Genomic DNA, 16,056 nt, shown 5'->3' with positions numbered 1-16,056 from the left:
CCAGGTTTCTAGGTCAAGGTCATAGCAGCATTATATGAAAAATCCTAGTCCGGAGTAAATCTCCTCTCTAGCTATTTATACTTCACTCACAGAGTTCCAGTGGATGTGCAGTGACCTTGGTCGAAGTTTCTACGTCATGGTCAAAATTACCCTTTCTGTTTTAAATCTTTGTTTGGTGCATAATTCTTTGCCTTTAATTCCAGTATATTTATAAAACTCGGGAAACAAGATAACTTCGATAAATATTAGTAAATTTGCAGTATCCGTGAAGTCGTACTAAATGACTTTTTCTGTATAACACAAATGTTCCTCTTCAAAATAATCCCTTTTAATCATTAAACAGATTGTTTATCAGAATGTTCTTTCCCTAAATAAATTACGAGATGCATAATCATGATAATATATTTACTTAGCTAAAATGAATCTGTAAAATGTTTTTCATTTTTAGCTCATCTGAGCCAATGGCTTAAAAGTGAGCTTTTCTTATAAAAATTTGTCTGTTGTCTGTCGTTGTTTTTGTTGTTGTTGTCATTGTCCATGTTGTCGTTGTAAACTTTTCACATTTTAATCTTTTTCTCGAAAACCAGGGCCAATTTCAACCAAAATTGCTACAAAGTATCCTCGGGTAAGGGGATTCAATTTTTTTTCAAATGAAGGGCCACGCTCTTTTCCAAGGGGAGATAATGGCAAGTTTTATCAAAATCTAACTAAATTTATGCGCGGATACCAGAATTTTTTTCCGGGGGGGGGGGGGGGGGGGGTCCACCTCATCAAAAAAAATCCTATCCCAGAAATGGACAACCAAAAAAAACCCTAAAGTAAATCTCACCCAAACGTCAAAAACCTATATCGTGGAGGTGGGGTGGGGGTAGTGGCGACTTCTATTGCCGCAAATTATGTTTGTCTTTTCATACCTACTTCCACATTTCATGTTTATGAACTTTTTGTGTATACATTTTTTAACCTTGTAAATTCAGGGGGACCCCCCCCCCCCCGACAGATCCGTGCATGAATTTTCATCATTAATAAAATTCAGACTGGTATATAATGAATTAAGCATGTACAAAATAAATATAAGAGGTTTTGAGTTATAGGTCATCACAGGGTCTGAGAATTTCATAATCAATTTGATTAATACATGTAAATTATAGAATTATTTTGACTATTTCCTTGGAAAGCCGCCCAATATGTAGGAGCGTGTATTTAGAGGCAAACACCTAAGTGCGGGTATTACTGTCTCATGACAGCATCTAGTTTTAAAGTTACTGTTGAGCCCTGAAGATACATTGTAATTGTAATTTTTTGACCTGCTTATCATGCTGTGGCGTGGCACTTTATTAATTTTTATTTGACCACTTCTTCTCAAAACCCTTGAAAGCCCTTTTAGCTGATGCCCTAATTGCTAAACACACTTTTCTGCCAGACAGTGAGACTTGGATTAATCAAAGTACTGAGACAGTACTGAAAGACGGGGTCAAAATAATCTTCATGCTAGATTTCACAAATGTGATTTTTTTGTAGAGTTTTAATAACAACTTTTATCTTTCCATTAACATTCTAAAAAAAAAACTATGAAAGATATATACATTCACATTTTTCATTTAATTTGATTTGAAGAGAAATTTTAATAATTGCTCAGTCTGGAAACCTTTCTGAACTTTTCCGAATTTCATCAGGTACGAACTAATAAATTTTCCGGAAGTAAACAATGGATGATGTGTACAGTCATAATATTATGCAGGATAGTACTTTGTCTACTAGTGTTATTTACAGTTAATATTTTTAGTTTTAAATTATCAAAATACTTTATTAGTTGAGATAGAGAAAGGTTCATATCAATTTCTTCAGTTTGATATAATATGTTTATGTTTTCAAATTGATCGAAACAATTTCTGCACCCTTTCGTACCGTAGATTTAATTCATGTGTTATCACCATGGCTTCCTTTTTCTATTTTTAGGCCTCTGAGATTAAACTAAAAGTGACACCATCTAAAAATCATTGCATTTTAAGCATACACTCTGAAATACGCTGAATAAGGAACCCACACTCCTCTTGACCAAGTAAGTTGAGGATTCTGCAAAGAGTTGAGTTTGAATTAATTTTTTTCATAATTTTACTAGGAATGAACTACAAAATTTATTCATTATCGATATCACTTATCAGAGTTGTTTACTTGAACAAATATTTTGTTACCATGATTGGAAAAATAATTCTGTGAAATCTTTCAAGATACTATTAAAATAGTTTCTTTTACAGTTTTTCATTTTGCATAATTTATTACATTTTTGTTTACAAAAAGCAAGAACATTCATGAATAGTTCATGAACATTCCTAAATATTTTTTACATTTTATTCATGAATAGTTCATGCATTAAACCTATTAATATCATTCATGAACTTTTCTTGAATTAAGGTTCAAGAATATAATTTATAAAGTTTTCTTGAAAGTTCAAGAATTATTCTTGATCATTTTGCAGGCAATTAAAAAATCCAAGTTTGTTCATGAACAACAAATAATTCTTGAATATTCTTGAACTTGGTTTTCATGAATAAAATCCTTGAAATCATGAGTGTCCATGCAATTTTAACTTCAACAATTCATGAGCTGATTCAAGAATATAATTAATAAGAATTATTCTTGATCATTTCGCAGGGGCAGTTATATACTTGTAAAGTTTCACTACTTTTGAATAAAAGCATAACTTAAAAGATTATTTAAAAAACATATGTATGTATCCTTTATCAGGTCACCATCAAATGCACATATATATTGAGGAAGGATTAAAACGCTATATACGTACATTCTGAACCATGCTATCAATGAAATTCCCGACACTAGATTAAAAGGATTTTATAAACTTGAAAGATAATTATTTATAAGCATATGTGGATTTTATCTTGTATGATTTTTTTTGTGTTCACATGTTAAAACAGCTGTTAATATTATTTGTTCCCTACATAAATACTGACTGTAAAATCAGCGTAAAATAATGTTGCATAATTTTCATTTCCGGACTTACTATTTATAAAAAATGAATACTGTTCCCACTCATTAACGGACACGAATTTAATTCTGGACAGAGATTTTTAACCAATTATTTTATACACAAAAAATAAAGTGGTTAATGCTTGGGAACATATTCAATTTCATCAACATTTACTGATTTTTCATGAAAAATGAACGGATTTCACTGAGAACTGGAAGTCAAATCGTCCGGATGAATGAGGGTCCACTGTATACAATAAATTATTGAAATATTTCAGACAAAGGATAATGATACTTCAAGAACTTACACTGGGGATCACAAATTATGGGCACAACACATTGAAGAACTACTGGTGTATTTGGATAAGTCATTTAGATATGATGGAATACTTGGCAACATTGGTATGTTAAATATTTTATAAATCATATATCATATGGCAGTTATTACTTGACATAAAAAGCTGAAGACTGTAAATATCAGGATCAAACCTTCAATGTTAATTATAAAACAAGTTAAATTGACATTGTTGCTTGGTAAAACATATTTGGCATTAATGCTATTTATTTATATTTGCATATCCACTGCTTTCTCCCACTATGAAAAACCTTCAGTGTTAAAACAAGTTAAATTGACATTTTTGCTTGGTAAAGCAATGGCATTGATGCTATTTATTTATATTTGCATATCCACTGCTTTCTCCAATTATGAACATGCAGTCAGCAATTGCGTTCATAAGACTATAGACGCAACTACTTCTGCTACATGTATGAATGCAATTGCTATTTCACACAAGTGTAGCACAAGCTCTTCTACACTTATACAATGTGTTGAGAAGTTTTTATATATGAAATGTTTAGCAAAAGGAATAAATATAAGTTTTTTTTAATAATATTCAATTGACAAGAAAATAGAATAATTTAAAATTGCTGATTTACAACTTTAAAAATCTTATTTTGGTCAATGCTTTTAATTGTATAATAAAAAATTTTAAAAATTGAAGAGAACTGCCTTATTAATTTTTTTCATGTCATATTTTCGCATATTTATACAAAGAACAATAACTCTATTCAGCAAATATTTCTTCAATAGTATATCTATTTCAAGAAGGATTTCGTTTAAAAATAAATAGAAGAACAAAAAAATCATAGAAAGCATTCTGGAGTCATAATATTAGATAATTGTTGTTTTTCACACAACGTTAAATTATTAATTTTTATAGGCGGTCGGTTATATGATATGAAAGTTTATGTAAGTCACTGTTATACTGTGTTGAGAAGTTTTATATAAAAATATTCAAAAGGAATCAATATAAGCGTTTTAATATTAAAATTTTCTAAAAAAAAAGCAAAAATCGTAAAATTCAATTTTATAATTTAAAAATTGCTGATTTACAACTTTAAAAATCTTATTTTGGTCAATGCTTTTAATTGTATAATAAAAATTTTTAAAAATTGAAGAGAACTGCCTTATTAATTTTTTTCTTGTCATATTTTCAAGCATATTTATACAAAGAACAATAACTTTTTTCACACTTGGGAATTTTGACATTCAGAAAAGCAACATTTTGTTGTGTTCAATAGTATATCTATTTCAAGAAGGATTTAAACTCTAAAAATAAATAGAAGAACTTAAAAAAATCATAGAAAGCATTCTGTCACAGTATTTTAACATAATCTTTATTAGAGCTTTGTTGTTTTTCACAAATTTCAGCAACGTTAAATTATTAATTTTTATATGCCCGTCTTAAGACAGGACGTATTATGTCATAGGCTTCATGTCTATCTGTCAGTCTGTCTTTTCGTGTCCTGCTCATAACTTCAATACTATTAGGCCTTATAAGGATTATCAAACTTTGTCAACCGATACTTCTTTGGTAGTAGTTTGCTCTGAACTTTAATAAAGATGCTATGGCCAAATTTGGAAAAATCCTGTCTGGCTCATAACTAAAATCCTGTCCCACTCATAACGAGAAAACTATTAGACCTAGATCTATCAAACTTGGCAAAAGTATACATCTTAGGTAGAAGGTGTGTCACGACCTATTTCAAGGTCAATATGTTACCTTTAATTTTTAAATTAGTGAAATTTAAATAAAAGTTTTTTAAATTTTAAATTTCATTATCCTAAAAATGTAAAAAATAGATTTGTATCCTTATTAAAAAGTATTAAATCAAGTAAAAACATTTTTTTTTCATCATATACTTTACTTCAATCTTAAACAAATTTCAATATTAATGAGAGGAATTCAGTTTGTCCCATGTGCATAATTACTGTAAACGTGGAAATTTTGATGATGTGCTAATTTTTACTATATTGAAGATTCTTCTTTTCTCGTCAAAATTTGCACTTGTCAAACTTCTTATCATATTCAAAGAGACACAACAGACATTGACCATTGTACAATTTACCCCTAAACTTTTAACATCTTTTTCGTTTGGCAACGACATCAAAGTCACTGTTAATTTATTTTGTAATTAGTTAAGAAAACATAGTGATATAAAATCACATTTTTAAAAACCATTGAATCTAAATTAGTGTATCAAATACTGCAAGCGTAATTTAGCGTATATAATCATCACACCGTGCTTGACCTTGTTTGTTACCTCAGGCATTTGACCGCTTATAATGAAATCAAATAACAAGAGGGCAATTTATTTAATCAAATCTTACACACAAAAATAGTTTGTGCAAAAATTATATTTTAGTGATTCCAACACTGCCTTTGTATCACTGTGAATTCAAAGATTTTAAACTCTAGATTAAATATTTCGTCAAGATTAACACTCGTCAATTTTCGTAAACAAAAAATTGTCAATTTTTCAACTCGTCAATATAAGGACGTTTACAGTATCAAGCACTGGTCAAGAAGAATTTTGATAGCAGAAAGTTGCATGTCAAATTAGAGAGAAATTAATGAGTTTAGTGTGAGGAGGTAACTAGTAGATCATTGGTGTTATCTATTTCCCTTGGATATTGAGCAAATGGACAGCCAGCCTAGCTAAAATAGATAAAAAATAGCTCTTGTTCCTAGCTTAAGTTTTAAAATGAATTTGATGAAAAGTAATTAAAACTTATTTGATATTGCATAATATACTAATAATCTGATATTATATAATATTAATTAATTAAAAACTAATTTTATGGGGTGGGGTTTAATCAGCATTTCTACTTGTCCATATGAATTAAATATCAAACCTGTCTTGCATTAAATCTAAAAAGAAATCATGGAGTATTTTATATGTTTTAAAGTGTTTTAGGATAAAAAGTGCAGATCCATTAATATTTAGGGAGTAATGAATAGACAAGCATCCAGTTAAAGATTAATTAATGAGTTTAATGTAGGAAGGCTATCTGATCAAGTGCTGCCTAATATCTGTATCCTTTGGGGATTAGACAGAAAAATTGCTGGTCAGTTTATAGCATACCGGTATGTCATTTGATGGCTAGCCCTTCTTTTCAAAATTAATTTGGCATAGATTACCGTAAGTTGTTAAGACTAATTAGGGTCCCACAGGGATTTGTGGGTGCCCTATAGTAATCACTCTGTCTGTCCGTCTGTCACTCTTCCGTCCACAAATTTTCTATTTTTTTCTAATAGCTTTTTTGGTGGTTGCCCAATCAAGTTCAAATTTGGTATGGTAGTTCAGTAGGCAGAAATACATATTTTGATGCTAAGTTTGGTTCTCTATGTCTTCTGGTTTGGAGCTGGGTTGGTGGGGTAGATTCCTTAACTATGCATAAGAATGAATGGGCAACTTTTTTATGGTTGCCCAATCAGGTAAAAATTTGGTATGGTAGTCCAGTAAGCAGATATACATATTTTGATGTTAAGTTTGATTCTCCTTGTCCCCTGGTTTGGAGCTGGGGAGGTGGGGTAGATTCCTTAACTTCATATAAGAATGCATTGGCAAAGAGGGAAAACTGCTGAAGATGTTCCCATTGTAAACTGAATGCTGGCTATGAGTCCCTTGGGATTAATTAGCTTTCCTCCTGAAGAAAATCCAGAGCATTATCTTTATCTGTCACATTGAGATGAATTACCACCTCTGTCTGCAAAGGTATCCGCTGCATTTCATTTCCGGAAATATGCATAGCATTTCCGACATTTTTTTTTATTTCACTTCCGACATTTTTTGTTTTCATTTCCGACATATTTTTTTTCATTTCCGGAATTTATCTGTGCGGCAATTCAATGTTTTCTACATAAATGAAATTGGAATTTAAAAGTTTGTCTACCAAAATAATGATTTAAAAAAAGCTTATGCATACATTTAACACTTGTCCTAGGAAAAAATAGTTCAATAAGCATAAAACCTTTTAACCACATTTAGTGTGCACGTGCACTAAATTAAATGTCAGTGACAGCACCAAACATTTACAAAACTCAGAAATTGGATTTCAATAATTTATTTATGATTTAATCCTTTATATTTTTCATAAGTAACGTCTTCAAATCTGTTACTAAAGGTAGCTAGACTATACATATGTATTTGAAAAAAATGTCGGAAATGAAAACAGATAAATGTCGGAAATGAAAACTATAAAATGTCGGAAATGAAAAGTTGATAATTACAAAAAATTCCGGAAATGAAATGCAGCCGACTGCAAATGAAGTTTGTTTTGAAGTTGAGTCAATTTGGAATGCTATGAACACTCTAAAATGTGGATTTAAATATAAATTTTTATAATTTATTTTTGTTTAATTGTTATGATTTCATTAAATTCTGAAAACAAGATCGAAATATATTAAAGAAGATTTTTTGATTTACTTTTTTCACTTTATGTTAATCAATTTTTAAGGTTGTGTATAAAAAAAAACCCATTCTATCATTAATACTGAAAAAGTTCTTATTGTAACTTAAGAAGAAAATTATGAGAGAGGTACAATTAATCTTTTGGGATTAATTATCTAGCCTGCTGCAGAAAATTTAGAAGGCTTTTCTTTATCTTTAAGATTAATGAAAACCTTTGTCTGCAATTGCTGTTTGCTTGAAGTTAAGGTCAAGCCTTCATGATATTTGCATTCATTGAAGGTTGGCATTCTATATAACTTAAGCTTCATAATTGTTTAAATATACATTCTATGTTAAGTTGTTCTTTACTGCCTAATGTAAATACAAGGATATTATTTTCAGGTTTTTGAATATTCAGGAATTATCTTGAAATTTTAAGAATACAGTTGCTGTTGCTTATGCTTCGTGCATTTTTTAATCATTTTGTAAGCTGCACCCTTTTAATTCTACCCCATGGCGGGGCCCTTGCTGACTGGTCAGTTTTCTAGTTTGATATTGTTTATTATGATGCCGGCATTTGACAAAGTCTTACACAAACAGTATAATAGTCTCTCAGTTTTGTAATATTTGTTATAATTATGCCTACAGCGCAGGGGATGGATAAAGAAATATTTTTTTAAAAAATTAAAAAATCATGGAAATCTTAGAATCAAGGTTGACATGATTTTCTTGCACTCTAAACTGTTAAAGATAATTGTGTAATATTTTGACAGGCGTATCATGCTGTGGCGTGGCACTTTATTGTCATAGGGTTCAATAAGCGTTGATTGGTGACGTCACAACTGCATCAAAAAAAAAATTAGAGAATGTGACGTCGGTGCAGCTTGTATCCAGATAACTGTATTTAAAAGGCAAAAACTTAAAGAATTGTTTGTGATTTATTAGAGAAAAAAAAGGACACTATAAATCAGGTATACTGATTTTACAGCTGTTACTTTTTATTTACTGAAAACAACAAGCCGCAACCAAGGCTTAAAAAAAAAGTTTGTTTCCTGTAACATTCCCAAAAAATCAAGGGTCAGTAGGTCAGAAATTCTTTTTTTGCTTATGAATGGTGAAACATCCTTGGAATGAAAATAAATACCAGGTGTTATATTTACAGTGGACACCCAACATGGCATCCAACAGGGCTGCCAAGCGCAGAAAACAAACTTCAGAAAGTTGTACGGGGAAACTGTTGTTAGAATAATGATTATTCTTTATTTTTTAAGGTAAATAAAAACTAGGTTGACATATTTTATGTCTCAAATTAAGCTACAAGCTATTTTTAAAAATTTAATTAATGGAATCAGCTGATTACGTAATCAAACAAAGTTTTGCCATTTGTCAGAAAAAGAAAATCCACCCGGGGATAATTTGAATGGGTTTATCAGGTTGCAGGAAACAAACAAATATTTTTTTAGGCCTTATGTAAGCCACGATTTCCTCTGATTTTCTTAACAACATCAAAGAATCCAAATATAAGTACATGTAATAAAAAACGATTATATATGCCAGCAGAGCTATTGCTATTCATAATGCCACGTTCACTGAATAACGTTTATTTCTTAAATGGAGGCGTCATATTTTACACTTGATCAATTTTTTAAAATTGGCTCATAGTAATTTAAATGATTCACATCTGCTCATTAAAGGCCTTACACAATTGAAGTTCCATATATACGAGAGTTGTCCCAAAAAGTCGTAGACAATGTTTATAATTTTTTAAACATGCAACCATTACCATGATTATATTTTAACCTCAACAGGACTCAAAATCAGTTCGCTATATCCGTAAATTTGTTATATCAGAGTTCGTTATACCAGTCAGGGGTGTGATTGAAATCCATCATTTTTAAAAATGATGATTTTCAGTCATTAAATTGATTTTTAATAATGATGGAAATTCATCTTTTTTTTAGTAAAATGATGAAAAACAGTCATTTCTATTTTGAAATTTATTTTAGAAATAGAGTTATCTCTGATTTTAAAAATGACTGTTTTTCATCATTTTTTATCAAATTGTTAGGTCTGGGCGCACTTAATTATCTAATTAGTTTTACGGGGCGCACTAAATTATTTTGGTTTCAATTACTTGTCAAGATGATTCTCTACACAAGGGTCTATGGCAGGATAGTGTACTATATCTAATTACTGGAGTAAATGGGATGGGAAAATTGACTTGAGAATGGAAATATGATGAAAAGACATCATATTTACAAAAATCAGAAAATTGTGTACATTATATACTTAGAAGAAATGACCATTATCCATCATTTTCAAAAATGACTGATTTCAGTACCACCCCTGTGTTATAACCGTAAAATTTTACAAAGATTTGTTGAGAATTTTGTTTGCCAGGGACCAAGAAAAAACTTTGCTATATCCATGAGTTTGCTAATATATCCGTGTTCATACTAAACGAGTTTTACTGTTAGTATAAAATAAATTTAATTAATGAGAATTCTCAATCATTTTACTATTCAAAAGATGAGAATTAAAGACTGAATTTTTATTTTTTTTTCATTTTATATATACAGTACACATATACTCACTAATTGGGGGCTCGATCATGTAATGAATTAAAGGATAGGAGCATTACATGGAGACTTGTTAAGTGGGCCACAATGACTCCGGTGGCTCCGGAGGATACCCCTGCCTTTGAGCAGATAATACAATTAATGGATACTTGAACTGACATCTTAAACATTATATTTCTTTTGAATAAAATTGTGTTCATATCTAGATTACAATATTATCAATAAAATGTTACATAGGAAAGGGATATTCAACATTATTTCTTCTATGAGGCCTGGAAATTAGAAACACCTACTGGGAAATTATGTTACCTGGCAATTTTAGGAAAATAAACTAATTTTAAAAAAATTTGAACTTCAATTTAACTACCACTTCGAGGAAAGATCTATTTTGACTAATATTTTGTCATCAGGAAGACTTGATGTTTTTAAAATCTTTTTTGTTCATTTGCTTTAAGCATGTTAAGCCAACACCATTCTTGTTTTATGCAAAAGCACGATTTTGTTTTAATGCATTTGAAAATTGAACACACTGTTGATAGTCACTGTATAAATTCTTTCAATCAATTATACTTTGTGTCTAAACCCGGTTGTCTAGAAGCAATTCTAGCAAATGGATGGGTTTTATACTTATCAATATTTTGGTTTCAAATTCCAAATTGAATTACTGTAATTAAATGTTTATGTGTAACTTATTTGAATTGCAAGAATGAAAAAAAAATTCCAGGCAGCTGTTAAAAAAACTACTTTTTTTTAAAATCTGACAACTCAAATAAATACTCGGTAAATATACATTGATTTAAACATTACTTAGAAATAGATCATTCTTAGATTGTGTTAAAATATGGAATTTTCCTTATCTATTCAAGATGCTGAATATGCTAGCTAACATCTTAAATTTTAGAAAAATAAATTTTCATTTTAAAGAACTTCAGTGACCCTCTTCCCCTCCAAAGGTGTCAGTTTAATATATCTCGCAAATTGGGGGACCCACAGCCAATGAGCTTTCTGATAAAAGTATCTGGTGCCCTTCTACTTTATATAGTCAAGAACCATCATAGACAATTTCAACCAAACTTCTTTGGATGAACTTAATTCAGCATTGTTCAAAAGAACAGACATGGAGAACTGTGATGGTAAAAAATTGACGTTTTCTGACTAGGTGGAGCAGCAGGCATGGATAAAATTCTGTGTAGACACCCACAGAGACAAAAAATTGTAATCAATCGGGAAAATATAGTTAAAGAAGGTGTTCATAAGCATTTCAGTAGCATATAATATTTTCAGACAGAAGGAACAGTTTACAGGATGACGCATGAAGGAAAACCACCATCTTGATATTACAGTGCTGTAAAAAATAAATTTCATAACGTGACTTTGCTGGATTTCCGTAAATATAATAGTTTTTATGCAAACGTATTCTAGGTGATTGCAGAATATGAGAAAGGCATTGTTAAATGTTATTTTATGTATGCAAACTGAACATTTTGTGCACATTTTTATTGACTGGTTAAAGGGACATAAGAAATATAGTGACAGGGAGTTTAACGGTGACTATGTTGAGAATAGTTACAGAGTACATGTACTCGGGTAACGTCAAAAATTTTTGTTTAAGTGCTCCGGGTATGAGTGCGTGTCATTTTTGTATCTGATAAAAATATAACTATTTGTGCTTCGTTTTTATTGAAAACATGCGTTTTAATAAAATGAAACATGTTTGTGAAGAAAATGAATGGAAACTGCAAATAATTGGAAATTTCTGTAAGTCCAAGGGGCATAACTTTGTCAAAATGGCGCAATTGTACCCAAAACAGAACTTGACCCAAATATTTATGTGATACATCTTTAAGCTTAATTTCATTTCAGTATGTTAAACGGTTGCAAGGAAAATGAACAGAAACTGAAATCATTGAAATTTTTTTAAGTCCAATGGGCATAACTGTAAATAAAGGTGCGATTGTACCTTAAACAGAACTTGACCTAGATATTTATATCCCCGCTCCGAAGGAGAGGGGGGTATACTGTTTTACCCTTGTGTGTCTGTCCGTCCGTCTGTCTGTCCGTCTGTCAGTCTGTGTGTCCGTCCAAAACAAATTTTCGTCACAGTTTTTTCAGTCTGTGTGTTTTAACCGTCCGAACATTTTCAAAATCCGATTTTCGTGTTTGTCACAGTTTTTCTCAGCAACTACTCATCCTTGAAATATGCCATATGGTGGGATACATTTTGGCTTAAATCCAATGTCATGCTTGAAATTTTAACACAATATTCTCTGTGGTATGCCATATCGTGGGATACATTTTCGCACAAATCCGATGTCAACTTCCTGTTTGTCGGTGCGTCTGTCTGTTTCATACATAAGGCAGATTAATTTGCCTTTGTACCAAATTAATCCGATGTATAACGTTGTTAACTTCCTGTTTGTCTGTGCGTCTGTCCGTTTCATACATCACAAATTTTCGTCACAGGCCAATCGTTTTCTCAGCAACTACTCAGCGAATCTAGATGCTTGAAATTCTAACCAGCCCAGACTCCCAGCACAATATCAAACAAAAGATTTGGGAGGGAAAATTTATTGATTTGTCAATATTGCTTAAGTCGGCGCGGGAAATTTCAGATCATTTAGACACACAAGGCCAAATTGCCATCCTGTTAAACAAAAAACACGCACCTTTTTGTCAATTGAAAAATGGATTTTCACTTAAATGTTAGAAAAATTCAGTCAACTTCTCTTGAAATATATGTTTGTCTGGTGTGTCTGTTTAGGCTGCGAAAAGTTTCATACATAAACTCTGAACTCTGGTTGATTACATCCCAATTTTCGTCACAAATCTAATCGTTGCTACTTTTAATTCAGGCAAGCCATGTTTTACCCAAATTGCAGGTTCGTCCACTCATGCAATTCATGCATACACCCCTCAATCAAATGCATTTGGTAGATTCAGTAGCTTTTCTTAAATACATAAGGATCATGTAACTCATTCAACAACATGCCCACACCTATATAATAAATAAATAAATAAATAAAAATTTTAGGACATTTGGGGGGAGGGGTTTTGAACATGTATATAGTTTGAACCACCCAAAGCATTGCAGGTCATAAATATTTGGGAACACTGCCCAGGGGGACAAAGCATTGCCACACTGTCATGGAGAACACGCTTAAAATCAAACAGGAAGTACCCCCCAATTACTTAGATTCATTTAGTCAACTTCCAAAAAAGTCATACAAGAGATTCAGTGCAGCTTCCTGCGATTGTCTGTGTGTCTGTCTGTTTCAAATTTGTCACATTGGGTGGGGGTGTTATTTCTCATGAAAACATTTGTGTTGCTTACGGACATGTTCTTTGATGGAACGCATCTCTCCGAGCTGGGTAATAATGTAAAAAGTGGTTTGTGGTCCCTCATTCAAGGGAAGGGGAAAGTATCCCCTAATATAAAGTAATGGAGGAACATCATATCGAACTACTAAGTGGAAATTTTGTGAACATATCTGGCTCATTGTTGATGCTTGAAATATTATGGCAATGTTGAAAAGTAAAAAGTCAAGTAAGAAGTTTTTCGATTGGGGTCTTTGCCATTGCAGGCCTGGGGCCCCCTCCACCTCTTGTAACAGGATCTAGGCTTCTGATTGTGTTAAAGTTGCTGACCAGAAGCAATCCCTGGAAACAGGGTATACATGCCACCCAAATTTGGGATGCACAGGGCCACTGGTTTTGCCCGGTACTTTTTGGTCCCTATTGTTGATTGTACATCTAAATGCGGCATGAACACAAGTTTGTACATGTATGTTTTTTCAAGTCTTTATAAATTCAATGTCCAACTGTTGTCTATTGCAAAGTTATACACCAAGGAAAAGGAATAGTGATCTTATGAGCATAAGGAATTTTCAAAGAGCAATGCATAGGTCAGAGATCACCTGACTGTTCAATTAACAAATATTATTCGCAGTTTTCTCTGCAACTACTCATTGTAGATGCTTGAAATTTTAACAACAATCTTCTCTAAGGCATGCCATATGTTGGGATGCATTTTTTTTTTAAATTGGATTTCAACTTCATGTTTGTCTGTGCGTCTGTCTGTTTCATAAATAACAAATTTTCTTTGCATTTTTTTCATTACCTTTTCATAGCAGATACTTCAAATTTTATTACACTCTTTGTTTAGGCATGTCATATGGTGGGATTAATTTTGATATGAATCTGATGTCAACTTCATATTTTTCTGTGCATCTGCCTGTAATTGAACTTGTGTGTATTAACATGATAGTGCTTATTTACATCAGAGCGGGGGTATTACTAGTGAGCATTGGCTCACAGATTTTTGTTTCAGTTTTCTCATTAGCTATTCAATGCAGATGCTTGAAATTTTATCACACTCTTTGTTGAGGCATGCCATATGGTGGGATTAATTTTGATATGAATCTGATGTCAACTTCATATTTTTCTGTGCATCTGCCTGTAATTGAACTTGTGTATATTAACATGATACTGCTTATTTATATCAGAGCGGGGGTATTACTAGTGAGCATTGGCTCACAGATTTCTTGTTATGTGATACATCTGTATACCAAATTTTATTTCAGTATATGCAATGGTTGCAAAGAAAAAGAACACAAACAAAGTGGACAGACAGACAGACAGCAGCAAAGCAATTTGCCCTCCCTTCTTCCAAGGGGGGCATAATAAATTAAGAATAAGTATATGAATGCTGGGAAGTGCAAAGATGTGAAATATATAGGCCTTTCAACTAATTTTTCATGTTGCACATCTGGTTCAAAACATAGTATTGATAATTTATGGGTATATGAAATTATCAAAAATGATAACTTATGCATACTTTTAATTATTAAAATGATTAATCATCTTATTTGACTTTTCTGATATTATGTTTTAAGGACAGGTAACTCAGGTGTGAAAAATGAACAAGTAAGTGCCGATTTATGAGTTATCATTTATAGGAACGACATATAGGCTGCTTCAGAACTAGTATTGTTATGTAAACAAAAGGGTTCCTTACATTGTTTTGTACACAAAAGAGTTGACCAAGAGAAAGAGAATGCATTCATTCTACCTGAATTGACAGGGTCAAATGAATGAGGAACAGACTATATTCAACATTTTTAACTCTCTTTGATGATTATTATGATTGAAGAAATTTTTATGTCCTGTTTTTATGTTCACACTTTTTCGCTTCCTATATAAATACACATGTATATAAATTTTTACAAGTAAATGCAACCATTGATCATCTTATTTGTGTTACTAAACACAAATGGGAACCATCGAGTATAAAAAAAATATAAGTGACCGGAACCCTAGGCTATTGATCGGTATACCGAGTACTACAGGACAGGTAAGTGACCAGAACCCTAGACATATTAATATGGTCTACCGAGTACAACAGGACAAGTAAGAGTCCAGTACCTAATAGGCTATTGATACAGTCTAGAGAGTACTACAGGACAGGTATGAGATCAGTACCCTAGGCTATTGATACGGTCTACCGAGTACTGCAAGACAGCTTAGAGTCCAATACCCAAGGCTATTGATACTGTCTACCGAGTACTACAGGACAGTTAAGTGACCAGAACCCTAGGCTTTGAATACAGTCTTTTGAATACTACAGGACAGGTAAGAGTCCAATACCCTAGGCTATTGATGCAGTCTACCAAGTACTACAGGACAGGTAGGAGATCAGTACCCTAGGCTATTGATACTGTCTACAGACTACTACAAGATAGGTAAGTGACCAGAACCC

The 16,056-nt window shown here is 32.0% G+C and overlaps 2 long non-coding RNA genes across 5 annotated transcripts; both read left to right on the top strand.

Annotated features, from left to right (window-relative positions):
* Window positions 1-1,032: 1,032 nt before the first annotated feature.
* LOC134251258 (uncharacterized) lies at window positions 1,033-15,083 on the top strand. Of its 4 annotated transcripts, none has more exons than XR_009988701.1 (3): window positions 1,052-1,772; window positions 1,960-2,062; window positions 3,267-3,530. It is a non-coding gene; the product is annotated as an uncharacterized LOC134251258 (long non-coding RNA). The 4 variants fall into 4 exon arrangements; XR_009988700.1 differs by adding an exon at window positions 14,882-15,083 and having other exon boundaries at window positions 1,053-2,062; window positions 3,267-3,390; XR_009988699.1 differs by having other exon boundaries at window positions 1,053-1,828.
* Window positions 4,670-11,287, top strand: LOC134251259 (uncharacterized). The gene is made up of 2 exons (XR_009988702.1): window positions 4,670-6,475; window positions 8,271-11,287. It is a non-coding gene; the product is annotated as an uncharacterized LOC134251259 (long non-coding RNA).
* Window positions 15,084-16,056: the final 973 nt, after the last annotated feature.

The sequence above is a fragment of the Saccostrea cucullata genome, unplaced genomic scaffold, assembly GCF_032062105.1.
Source record: "Saccostrea cucullata isolate Sc308-1 unplaced genomic scaffold, CSIRO_AGI_Scuc_v1 ctg1516, whole genome shotgun sequence".
NCBI lineage: Eukaryota > Metazoa > Mollusca > Bivalvia > Ostreida > Ostreidae > Saccostrea > Saccostrea cuccullata.
The sequence above is the reverse complement of the archived record's forward strand: the minus strand, read 5'-3'. Positions and strand labels throughout refer to the sequence as shown.